Raw genomic sequence first — 13,005 nt, forward strand, 5'->3', positions numbered from 1 at the left:
GAATTGTAAATGGAAACTCTGGTCCTTAGGAAAGAATGAAGAACACCAGAAGTGACAAATATCTGGATAAATCAGTATGGTTTCTGTTGACCATAGCCTTTTAATTTCCTTATAAATTATTTATTTAAAACTAAGGTTATATATAGCATTGCCATAGGCAGTCTATTAATGGTAAAGGTCTTATGTAAAAGACAAGCCCTAGGTTCACACACGTTTCCTGTATGATATTTATCTTACAGTATGGTTGAAATCTGCATATTTTCCTTCTGCCTATTCTAGCCTGTTCTTACCATGATAGTCTTCCTTTGAAGACAGGCTGGGTAGGTTTTTGGATGAAGAATGGGGTCTTTAAAAACAGGATCTATATGGCTGGGAGGAGCATGAAAGGAAAAAAGCATGTGGTTAGGGGTCCCCATGGTAAAACCTTGGTTTTTGGTAATAGCCTAAGAACCTATCCTAGATTTGGCAGAAGGGGAGAAATATGATGTGCATAGTCTACTTCCCTGCCCCCTAAGCTTTTCACTCTACACCAATTACTAATTTTTTAGGGAATCGACAGAACGTCTCTGACTTAGGTAGGGCTTGTTGTTCATCTACAGTCCATGCTAGAGGTGAAAAAATGACAGTCAGATCTGGGAAATTCTGAGGGAATTCACGGGTTGAGTTGCAAGACCTGCCCATGAATGAACTGGGAGGGTTGCTACATCACTTACCGAATCATACATTCCTAAAGACTGAGGATGATGAGAATTCTGGGTGGAGAGGAATGACTGACTATTTCAGGTGATGAAGTTTTTGGTGGACACCGAGTGCCCTGGTATTTGGCTAAAGAAGACACAAGGAGAGAAGAAGGGTGTCGCAAGCCTCAAAACAAACAAAAACAAAAGATAAAAACAACAACAAGGGCTGGTGAGATGGCTCAGTGGGTAAGAGCACCCGACTGCTCTTCCGAAGGTCCGGTGTTCGAATCCCAGCAACCACATGGTGGCTCACAACCACCCTTAACAAGATCTGACTCTCTCTTCTGGAGTGTCTGAAGACAGCTACAGTGTACTTACATATAATAAATAAATAAATCTTAAAAAACAACAACAAAAAAGGGATTGTTTTTGCATGAGTAAGGAAAGAAAGATCTAGAGGCAGCAAGAACATTTCTTGGGTTGCCTCTGTGTTTGCCAGCCTCCCAAATTCCATTTAGCTTGCTGAACTGAAAGAACTACTGTTAGCAAGGCCTGCCCGAGAATCTGAGAATCCTTCATTTCTTTTCTTCCCTCATTACATATATCCACCCTTTAAGTCCAGCTGTATCCCAGAATCACATATGTATAGGTAAGAGAAGCTAGGCTAGAGGAGGTCCTCACACACTACATTGTGACAGGACAGACTGATCTAAAGCTCTGAATAGAAACCTGAATCATCAGCACTCGGGAGACAGAGGCAGGCAGATCTCTGTGACTTTGAGGCCAGCCTGGTCTACAGAGAGAGTTCTAAGACAGCCAAGGCTACACAGAGAGACCCTCCTCCTCCTCCCTACTAACCCCCCCCCCAAAAAAAAACCCCAAAACACACACAAAAAAATCCCAAGCTGTTGACTTAGTGTTTGGAGTACTGCAGGCAGACATACAGAACTCCAATTTCTGATAGCCTTGTATTTTCTTCAAGGGAGGCCTTTAAATGCACCTCCGCCCCACCCCACCACCCTCCTCTTAAGGATCTAGCAACTTCTTCAACAGAAAGAGGACAAGGTGAATGTTACCAGGTCCAGAACACCAAAATGCAAGTGGCACTTGTCAGTGATGGGAGGGAAGTGGAGATTAACTATCTACCCAGAAGTAATTAAAATCAGTTTTACGTGAGAAGATTCTCAGGTGTAGACCCTTGCATGTGGGCACAGGAAGGGAGCACTGGGATGGAAATGGTGCTCGAGTGCTTTTCTTAACCCTAGTGGCTTGTCTGTAGGCAGAGAAGTATTAACTGGTCTCCAGGAAGTAAGGGACCTCCTAAACTGATACCAAGCAGACAGGTGTCTGTGCCACCAAAGCTCAGGACCTGTCTGTCAGGTCTTGGTCAAGTGCTAATCGAAGAGTTAAGAAAACACTGTGAGAGCAAGAAAAGCCTGTTTATCACCATCAGTGTTTGCTAAATTCCTCCTAAGAGTTGGTTGTCCAGTTCAGTTGTCTCAGCAATCCCTCTGAAGTCAGACTTTCCATCTGCATCAGCCCCAGCAGGGGTCAGCGAGGCCTGGGGTCATCTGATCTACACAGATCTCTCACATTTCAACTGAAATTACAGGGATGCTAATGTTCGAAAAATATCCAGTTATTTATGAGATTTTTAAAAAAATAATTTATATATAGCCTAGACTGACCTCAAATTCACAATCCTTCTCACCAGTCAGACTGATGCGACTCTTTCTCTTGAATGCAGGGATTACAGGCATGCACCAGTTTAGGTTTTCCATGGAAATCTTGAATCTTAGACTCCCATTTTGCCTATTAGGAACCATCATTTCCTCATCCCAACCTTGTCTTCCTGTCTGTCATGAGCGCTCTCTCTCTCTCTCTCTCTCTCTCTCTCTCTCTCTCTCTCTCACACACACACACACACACACACACACACACATTGAGAGAGAGAGAGAGAGAGAGAGAGAGAGAGAGAGAGAGAGAGAGAGAGAGAGAGAGAATATGAACTCTTGGGTGTGGTAAAATCCTTTAAGGGGAGTCCTTGTAGAAGGATCTGCAGCAAAGGTGGAGGCAACTCCTTCGCACCTCTAACTCCCCCATTCTCAGGAAAGGCTTGCTCACATATTAACGAAGAGGCCTTCAGTGAATAAATAAGAAGGTTCCAGAGTGAGAGAGAGCAAGTTCCATGTGTGGTCCAACGGGGTTGTCCTGGACATCTTTTGGCCCTTGCCAAAACCTCAGGGTCCAGTGTGGCAGGAAATGTCCCACCCAGTCTCCGGCAAGTCACCTCAAAGAGGAGGAGCCAGGTGGGTCTTGGCAGCTCCTGGAAGGGCTGTCAGCCGCGGAGCTTCGGGACCCGGCGGGAGGAGAAGCACTTCGGCCCACGCCTTCCACGGTTCCGGGGGCGAGGAGGAGCGCCACGCAGTGTCACGCTCCCCACGGTGAGGAGTCGGTGCCCCGCGGCTAGGCGGGCGGGTCGTCCCTGCCCGCCCGCCCGCCCGTCGCTCGCCTCCCCGCCCCCCGGCTTCCTGCGGAGGCCGCGGCCGCCATGTTGTTGTGGGGCTGAGGCGGCGCCGGCGGAGAGCCCAGCAGCCGTGACAGGCTGCGCAACAGGTTCGCTGCGGCCGGCCTGACGACTGACCCGGCGGCGGCGGCCGCGGCACGGCAGGGTCTTCCCGGAGCCTGGCCGCGCCCGCGCGCCGGTGCGGAGGAGCGCGCGGGGTCGCGCCGGGACGCGCGCGAGGCGCCAGGTGGGTGAAGCCGCCCGGCAGCGCGGCCGAGGGGCGCGGGGCAGGTGCGGCCGCCGCTGCCGCCGCCGCCGGGGACCCACGGGCCGGGCAGAGGGGGCTGCGCGCCGCGCGCCGCCGGCTTCAGTCCTCGGAAGCGCGTGCGGCCCCCGCCCTAGGCCCCGGCCGAGGACGGCCGCGCCGGGCGGAAACCTCCCGCCCCGGGGTTCCTGCCTCTGCCTCTGCCTCCGCCGCGGGGCCGGCGGGCCGCTCCTCTCGGAGGCCGGGAAGCCGGGGCCCCTTGCCGCGGCCTCGCTCGGCAGGTGACGGCTTCCGCCTAGTGCTGGTGGCGACCCGGTTCCCAGCTTTCCTTAGGGGCATCTGGGCTGCGTGCGCGTTGCCTTGGGGACCCATTTTATTTTGGCTTAGTTGATTTTTCTTTTCTTTTCTTTCTTTTTCCTCCTTGGTCAGGGTTGCTGCAGAGTGTCAGGTGAGCCGCATCCCGGTGCGTCAAAGTAGCCGGAGTCACGGGAGGACAGTGGGCGGATGCTTGGCGTCCAGTGCTCGCGTTAGAACAGCTAAAGTTGAGAAATGTTAAGCGCTGACTTCTGCATTATGCACTTCCAGGGTACATATAGGAAGCACAGCGAGGAGTCTGTAGTCAGAGTAAAGTTCATTGCTTATTTAAGGGAGAAGAGGCGTCTGCAAGTGCATCGTGAATAGGTAAACTGAGGCTGCACGGTTCATTCTGCAGAAAGACACTGTTTGCATGTATTGGCCACGCTCTGTGTTATTCAGTGATTGCCCGTGGCAAATACACTCATTTGAAACTTGGATTCATAACAAATAGGAACATTTTGGATAGACCCAGCTACTTTACAGTAGGAATTCAAGTTGACACAGAAATTACAGCTTTACTACGTGCTTCTTGTCTGTTTCACGGCGTTTCCTACTTACTCAGGGGACGCAAGGTGACACTTGGAATTTTGTGTTGTTAGCTTAGTTGAGGTAGTACAGACTGGAGGCCAAGCTAGGTGCTTAAGACTCTGAGAAATTGCTAACTTCCCTTTGACAGTTTTCTGTATTGTCAGCCAGTGCTAAACCTAAAAAGCAATCTAGAAATATTGCCTACAACATTTATACAAGTTGATGGGAGGCTTGCAAAATTCAGTCGTGTGCTTGCCTTTACGTTGGTGATTATTCCTATGACCGATGTGTTGCTGCCGTTCCAAGTAATACTGATAATCGTTTAACGCAGTTAAAAAAAATGTCATTGTTCAACACATGTAAAGGCTCAAATCCTGATATCTCCTGAGTGTGACGAGATGTATTATGTACGTTCAGGGGATTGGATTTGTACTTTAAAAATGCATTTTTACAAAAACAGAGTAACACACACCCTTTGTCCAAACTTAGAGAAGTTTTCAAGATTTTCTTTATTTTGGTCATTTTATCCTGTACAAAGTGGACATTATATAATCTTAGAATTTTTAGAGGGGTGTGTGTGTGTGTGTGTGTGTGTGTGTTAAGGAGTAAAACGACCATTTTACATATTCTCAGCATGATGTCTGCCACCAGGGGCATGAAATCTCAAGATATTTAGTTTTGATTCATCTTCAATACAGAGTTTCACAGAGTTCCATCCTTCTGATAAAAAAATATATATTGTGCATCACCCACTAAACTTCCTTTAGTATCACAATGTATCTCCCATGGTGGTCATTTATAGAGCACTTACTAATATTATATTTAAATATGCTCAGTGTTTTATATACGTATTTAAAGCACATGAAGGCCTTGTAAGTAATGTCCTCCCATCAGATAGAGAAGTAAAATGTTAGCTTTTAACTGACTGCTCTAGGTCTCAGAGCTAGTAAGTAAGTACAAGTGTCTTGTTTCAGTTCAGAATTCCTTTAACTTCAGCGCCTAAGCTCTTTCTGCAGTTGCATAGATCTAAAGCTGAACATACATCTAAAAATGTATTTATACTTGGCTCTTTTTTGTTAAGTTTGTACCATCTTACAGTGGTTGCACACTGACAAATCCTCTGGGGTAAAGTGTGCATGTAGGTGTTCTTGAGAAAGAGGAACTGAATGGGGCTTAAAGGATATGAGGCACAGAGGAAATTGGGGGAGGAAACTGAACAGAAATAGGACAGTGAATAGACCGAGAAATAATATATTTTCATAACTCTAAGAGTGCAATGTATTTCATTTGCAGTGTTCTGAGAGGTTCAATTAAAGGGCAGTTTCACAGCCATATGAAGACACTAAATAGCGTTGTTATATACTGTACAGCCATATCAAGACACTGAATAACGTTATATACTGTATAGCCATATCAAGGCACTGAATAACTCTGTTATATACTGTACTGTGATTACAGTATATAACTATTATATACTGTACTGTTATTATGGCGGACAGTCAGGGAGCTACTACCAGATGGAAGACACTTAATTTGTTGTATTTAACCACCTGTCTTATATTTTCTGAATCCTTTTCATTGTCAATGCATAGTCATTTGAGGAGAGGTCTGGTTTAATAAGAATTGAGTACATATTTACAACTCTGTTGGATAAAAGCCACTCTCCTACCTCGGCTCCAGCTCCAAATAGTTGTATGACCTTAAGCAAGTTTCTTTGATTCTCCAATTTCTGTTTCTTCTTCATCATTAAAACAGGGATAATGATAGTCCCCATTTCATAGTGTTGTATGTAACGTACCGTGCTTAGTGACTGTGCCTAGTATAAGTGCCCAGTAAATGGGACCTGCTGTCATTCCAGCCCGCTTCCTTCAGTGAGCAATCTCAAGCTAATTAGTCTGTCTTCTCTGTGTTGCTGTCTCTCTTAGGTTTGTGATCTATTCTAATTACTGTAGAAAATAGCTTTTTCTTTTGGAGTTCAGTTTTTAATCAACATCAAAATGAGCCATATGAGAAAGCTGAAAAATGGACCATAAGGTCTGACCTTTAGTTCAGACCAAGAGTCTTCCCCTGTGGCCCCTTTCATCCCTACTACGTAGGGTCATCACTCCAGTGCCTTGGGTTCAGATAGTCAAATTCTTTGCAGCGCGAAGTGGACTTAACTTGGAAGAGGCTAGCGTTGAGCGAGAACAGATGTGAGAGATCTAAATAGACAAGACTTTTGTACTGGTCATTAATACAGGAGCAGCCTTTGCTTTGCCATTTTCTTTCCGTGTTCTCTGTCCTCCTTTCTTAGTCTTCCATTTAATATGTTTTTGTGCATTTGTAAAATGACTGCTTTAATATAAGAACCGGGTAGGACAAGTTAATACATTTTGTAATTTATGTAACATTTGGGGCATTGCTTTTTAGTATTCATGAAATAATCCTTAGGGATTATAGGTAATTACCTCAAAGATTAGTGACAATTTCCCGTTAGTTACTTTTCTTGTTTGTGTGATAAAATCTTTGACAAGAAGCAACTTGAGGAACATTTTGACACATGGTTTGAGGGTACAGTCCAACACAGCAAGAGAATGAGACAGGTGTCAGTCACAACGCATCTGTAGTCAGGAAGCAGAGATGGATCCTGTGCTCTCCTAGCTGCTGCCTTTGTGTGACGTCCACATTCAGGGTGAGTCTTCACTTCAGTTAACCCAATCTAGATAATCCTGCATAAGCATGTCCAAAGGCTTTCCTCCTAGGTTGTTGTAGGTTTTGTCAAGTTAACCTTCAGTATTAATATCATATTTGCCAAGAATGGTGTGGATCACTTAGGAATACAAAGCAGTATTACTTCTTTAAACCATTTTTATTAGTATCTGAAAACCCAAGTGGTAGAAGGGAAAATTTCTCCCCTTTTAGGTTTTCCATTGCTGTGGAGCCTACCCGTATTGAGCTTTTCTCGCCCTCCCATCTTCATCCCAGTGATTCTGACCTAAGACTCACTAACACCTTCTAACATACTGATTCCTACAGGGTTGCACAGGTTCCCAGAACTGAGTAGTGTGGGATGGTTGAGATTGAAAGAACCTCTGGATTAGATCTGGGCAGCTGTAAGTCTTTTCTGGTAGTAGTCCCCTGAACCTGATCTTTTGAGTTTATTTAGCATGCTAAGGACCTGATATTGCAGCTCACTCTTGCATCACTCTCAGATCATCTCTTCACCACTGCAGCTGTTCTTTATCTTTGTCATCTCCACATTCCACATCAGCTTTCTTTTCTTTATTCCCAGCCTCTGTCTTCTGTCTTTGAAAGTTAAGGACAAAAGAAGTTACTCATAATTCATAGCATAGAGTTCATTCTTTTGTTTCATTTCATAAATATTGCATGATTTCTTGCAAGAAATGTCTAATATATTACTTATATAACCAGTGAATAAAATACACAACCCTGTCTTGCCATAGGGGCACTCAAATTCAGGAAAAGAGAATAAAGACAATAAAATATCTTGAACTTAGAAATTACCAAGTACTATGGAGAAAATTAAGACAGAAAATATGGGTGTGTATGTGTATGGAGTAATTGGAAGAAGTAAATTTGCTATCTTCAAAATTATCAAGAAACTCCAACACCCATCCCCCCTAAAAATCCATAGTGTGCATTTACACTAAATACATAGTAGCCTTAATAAGTAAGTTATTCATATTTTAGGATACCATATTTAAGATGGTTTAATTATTATTGTTATTATTATTGTATGGTACCTAGCAGACCTCTTGATATTTCTTATTATTGAAATTATTTAAAAACCTTCTCTGGCCGGGCATGGTGGCGCATGCCTTTAATCCCAGCACTCGGGAGGCAGAGGCAGGCAGATTTCTGAGTTCGAGGCCAGCCTGGTCTACAGAGTGAGTTCCAGGACAGCCAAGGCTACACAGAGAAACCCTGTCTCGAAAAACCAAAAAACCAAAAACCAAACAAACAAAAAAAAACCTTCTCTGACACAATGTATGCTTAAAGCAGAAATTTGCCAAATTGTTTAGAGTGGGCACTTAATTTGATTTTTCCTAAAAGTACTATATTGTTTGGTTTAAAATTTTATTGACTTTTTATGTGTACTATTTATTATTATGAATAATAAATGTTCTGTGTAGAAAATTGGGACATTATACGGAAATACAAAGAACATGATACTTTTTTGAAATAGCCGTTGCTCATGTTTTGATAGAGCTCCTCCTAAAACATTGCCTCTACAGATAATGCACCTGCTATATTGTTATAAGTTAATGGTTTTTGTTTTTTCTGTGCTACCCTGAGCATGTTAGGCAAGTACTTTCCCATTGAAGTACATGCTCAGTTCCTGTTCTGTGATTTTTTTTTTCTTCTTAGCTTACTAATATTTATTAAAACCTGACTCTATTTTTACTATGTACTTATTCTCAGTACACTTTTATTGGTGAATAATATGCGCTTACTGCTGAATATTAGTAATAATGTCTAACATTTGTAGAGCAGTAGTTGTATCTTAGTTATTTTGCAGATACTTTACATAAATTCATTTAGTCTTTAGCCTCTTTTTTTTTTTTTTGGTTTTTCAAGACAGGGTTTCTTTGTATAGCCCTGGCTGTCCTGGAACTCACTTTGTAGACCAGGCTGGCCTTGAACTCAGAAATCCGCCTGCCTCTGCCTCCCGAGTGCTGGGATTAAAGGCGTGTGCCACCATGCCCGGCATGTCTTTAGCCTCTTTATCAGAACTTTATAGTTGAAGAATTTGAGCAAGTATAATAATTTCCTCAGAGTCACCCAACCAGTAAGTGAGAGACCTAGGGTATAAATTTGACTTTGATCATCTGCTTATAATCACTATCTTATATCGCTTCTGTAGATTAAGGTAGTCTGTAACCTTTCTTTAATGTCATGCTGTAGCTCGCATCCCTGTACCTGTATTTGTGTTTATGATGATGAGCATTTCCCCAGGATAGATTGATTTCAAGTGGTAGACATTGGATCAAAAGGGATCGACACGACTTTTTTTAGGTTATATTAAAGGCAGGCTCATTGGGAAGCTGCTCTCTGGTGGGCAAGTTCCCTGGATCCAAAGGCCAGAGAAGTCGCCTGGGGAAAGCGGGATAGGGGAGGGAGAGAGAAAGAGAAAGGGAGCATGTACAGAGAGAGAAGAGCTAAGGATACTTCGTAATGCTCATGTAAACATAGTATCAGATTACCTTATAGCAAAATTCATTAGTATCCACATGTGAATGAAACCTGTCTTATTTCCTAACATCCTTGAGAGCCTTTTAAAAATATGCTAACTTATTAAAACTACTTTTCTACTTCTAATTGTTGGTATCAGATCATTCTTTTTCCATTTTTCTTGAAGAATGTTAACTTCTGCTTCTTTCCTATTTTATTGGCACATTGACTTTGTTTTGTTTTGTAGTTGTTTTGGTTTTTTGTTTTGTTTTGTTCTTTTGTTCCTTTCTTTCCTGTCTTCTCTTCCCTCCCTCCCTCTCCCCCCCTCCCCCCACCTGCCTCAGTCTGTTGACAGAGTTTCATATAGCCGTGGCTGGCCTCAAATGTACTGTATAGCTAAGGGTAGAAGAGTTGAGTGAGACTCCTGCCCCCCTGCCTCCACCTCCTGAGCACTGGCACTGCAGGCATCTGCCGCTGCCCCTGCTCTATGGGGTGTTAGGGAACCAGCCTGAAGCTTGGTGCATGGTGCAGTCATGCTACCAACTCAGCCGCATTACCATCCCTTTCGATTGTTCTTAAGAATTCTTTGGCTGGAGAGATGGCTCAGTGGTTAAGAGCACTGACTGCTCTTCCAAAGGTCCTGAGTTCAAATCCCAGCAGCCACATGGTGGCTCACAACCATCTGTAATGAAATCTGCCGCCCTCTTCTGGAGTGTCTGAAGACAGCAACAGTGTACTTACATATAATAAATAAATATTTTTTAAAAAGAATTCTTTGTACGTTAAGTATAGTATATCTTCCATGTAGTTATACATTCTTCTAAGTTTGTTTTTTAGGTTTGTTTATGGATTTAAGAAAAATAATAATGGTATTTAATGTCTCTATAGCATTTCTCAAGTACATATACGTTGTATATGCTAAATGTCCTTCATTTAATAACTCATTTGATTCTTGCAGCATCCTGTAGGAGGTAGTGCTGCTATTAGTTCCTTTAACAGTGTCTTTATTTTGAGGCAGGGTCTCATGTGTAGCCCTGCTGGCCTTGACCTTGCAGAGATCCACCTGCCTCAAGTGCCAGGCTTAAACGTGTGTGTCTTGACATCATCTTTTAAAATCTAGATTTTTCCTCTGTGCTTTTGCCTATTTCTGTTCTCAGTCCTAAAAAATCACCCTGTACCCAGTAACTGCTGTCTGAAACCTATTGTTTAGTATTCGTTACTCAATTTAGAAGTCATTTCCTCTGAGATTACTCATCTAATAATGTTCTAGTTTCTCAAGGCAAAGTGAGCTCTACTCATGTGTTTTTCACCCCCACAGCACTTACATGGAATTCTAAGTTTTGGTGCATTTTTCTGTTCCACTCCCTTTTCTTATACATTTAATGACTGGGCAAAAACACTGACTTGAATTAAAAGTTCTCATGGTGATTCTGGGCGGTGCCAAAAAGTGAACGGCCAGGGGATGGCCTGGTTGATGAAGGACTTGCTGCACAAGCTTGAATCTCCAACACCCACAAAAGCTAAGTACTTGTGCACACAGAGACACACACATATATGCCTCCCCTACCCCCCAGTCAAACACAAAAGAAGCCCAGCACTTGGGAGGCAGGTGGATCTCTACAAGTTCAAGGCCAGCAGGGCCATACAGGAGACCCGCTTTAAAAAAAAGACACTGTCAAGGGAGTTAATAGCAGCACACCTCCTAGGTAGAAATGAACTTCTGAGAGCTAGTGGGGGGAAGAGCAGAAGACCAGAGACTAAACCTGAGGGAAAACACAAATGGTGATTGCCGTTGTGTGTGCAGTGAGTGTTGAGAATGGTTTTGAGTATTACTAATCTTGCTTCAGGGAAAGCTTAAGGAGTAAGGCCCTGTTTGCCCCAATATGTGTTTGTGGGTATGGGTGTAGGGGTTTTTCTGTTTTGGTTTTGTAGGGGTTGTTGTTGTTTGTTTTTCTTTTGTTCTGTTTGCTTTTAGAAAGGGTCTTACCGTGTCGCTCAGGTTTTTTTCAAACTCCTGGCTACCAGTTCCCCCCAGCCCCACCCGTCTTGACACCTTCCTAGTAGCTGGAATCGCAAGCACATACTGCTCCAGCCAACTGACCCAGTATACTCCAGTATACTTTCTTATAGTGTTCAGAATATTGAGTCTTATAGAACATGGGTCTATTTATCTTCTGACTTAGACCTTTTACTAACATACTGAAGAACTGGAGAGTCCTGACATCTTGCTAAGACTCTGAAGGGAAGTTTGGTGAACTCAAAGCCTTTGTCAAAAGCCCCAGAGAAAATCCCTGCGCTCTTGTCTTTGGAGCCTCTTGTCCGGTTCCCTAAGTCAGTGCTTTTGCACAGGCCTCAGCTCTTTCTCACCTCCTTGATTATGCTTCTGATGTCTCTTTTGCTATCTGGAGTAAGAGGCATTCTACTCTTAACTTACTAGCTTAATTTTGAGATATACCAGTGGCTGGTCTGGAAAGAGGGTGGAAAGTACTATCTTTATATTAACAATATAGCTTGTATCATTTGATAGAAATACTTTTCCAAGTTTTAAAACTTTTTTAAAAAAAAGATTTATTTATTTATTCTATATAAGTACACTGTAGCTGTCTTCAGACATTCCAGAAGAGGGAGTCAGATCTTGTTACGGATGGTTGTGAGCCACCATGTGGTTGCCGAGATTTGAACTCAGGACCTTCAGAAGAGCAGTCGATGCTCTTAACGGCTGAGCCATCTCTCCAGCCCCCTTTTAAACTTCTTAAATTTAACTTTACTTCTCAGTAGGTAGCTTAGTTTTGTTGTTGTTTTCATTTTTGGTTTTTTGTGACAGACCAAGAACTTGTCGTACAGATCAGGCTAACCTTGAATTGCCTTTCAAATGCTTGCATTCCAGGCCTGCATCACAATACCTGGCCAATATCTTTTTCTTTATGAAAGTAGTACATGCCAAATGCAGAAACTTAGTAAGATAAAAAGTATATTCCAAGACAATCTCCTAGTAACGGTCATTTTTAGAGTTCATTCCATGGGCTTGTGTGCATGCCTGTATGTATGTGTTAGTGTGTGTGCCCAGCAGTTAAAATTGAGAACACAGATTTTGTTATTTAGGATTTAGGCGGTTAGCTTTGTAAGTGTAACAGTTTCATTAAGCCTGCATTTTCTTTTCTTTAAAAAGTAGAGATTTGCTGGGTATGGTGGTATACAAGTTTAATCCCAGTACTTGGGAAGCAGAAGCAGGTGGATCTTTATAGGTTTGAGGCCAGTCTGGTCTACACAGCAAGTTCTAGGACAGACAGACAGTCAAGGCTAAATAAGAAAACCTGTATCCCTTTCCCATCCCCCAAAAGGTAGATTTTTGATTTTTCAAGTCAGGGCTTCTCTGTGTGTAGCCTTGGCTCTGCAGGAACTCAAGGCTGGCCTCGAACCCACAGAGATCCATCTGCCTCTGCCTCTGCCTCTGCCTCTGCCTCTGCCTCTGCCTCTGCCTCTGCCTCTGCCTCTGC

General features: G+C 43.2%; 1 protein-coding gene across 4 annotated transcripts in view; it reads left to right on the forward strand.

Moving 5' to 3' along the window:
- Positions 1-2,904: 2,904 nt before the first annotated feature.
- The window catches only part of Itsn2 (intersectin 2), a 117,374-nt gene continuing 107,273 nt past the window's right edge, over positions 2,905-13,005 (forward strand). For 2 of the 4 annotated variants that reach the window (XM_029541105.1, XM_029541106.1), the window contains exon 1: positions 3,235-3,433. The gene's annotated coding sequence lies outside the window, so the exon portion shown is untranslated. Of the gene's footprint in view, positions 3,125-3,208; positions 3,434-13,005 lie in introns of those variants that run through there. The other 2 variants (XM_029541104.1, XM_021202787.2) reach the window with 2 other exon arrangements.

This window comes from Mus pahari, chromosome 7, assembly GCF_900095145.1.
Source record: "Mus pahari chromosome 7, PAHARI_EIJ_v1.1, whole genome shotgun sequence".
In the NCBI taxonomy this organism is placed as follows: domain Eukaryota; kingdom Metazoa; phylum Chordata; class Mammalia; order Rodentia; family Muridae; genus Mus; species Mus pahari.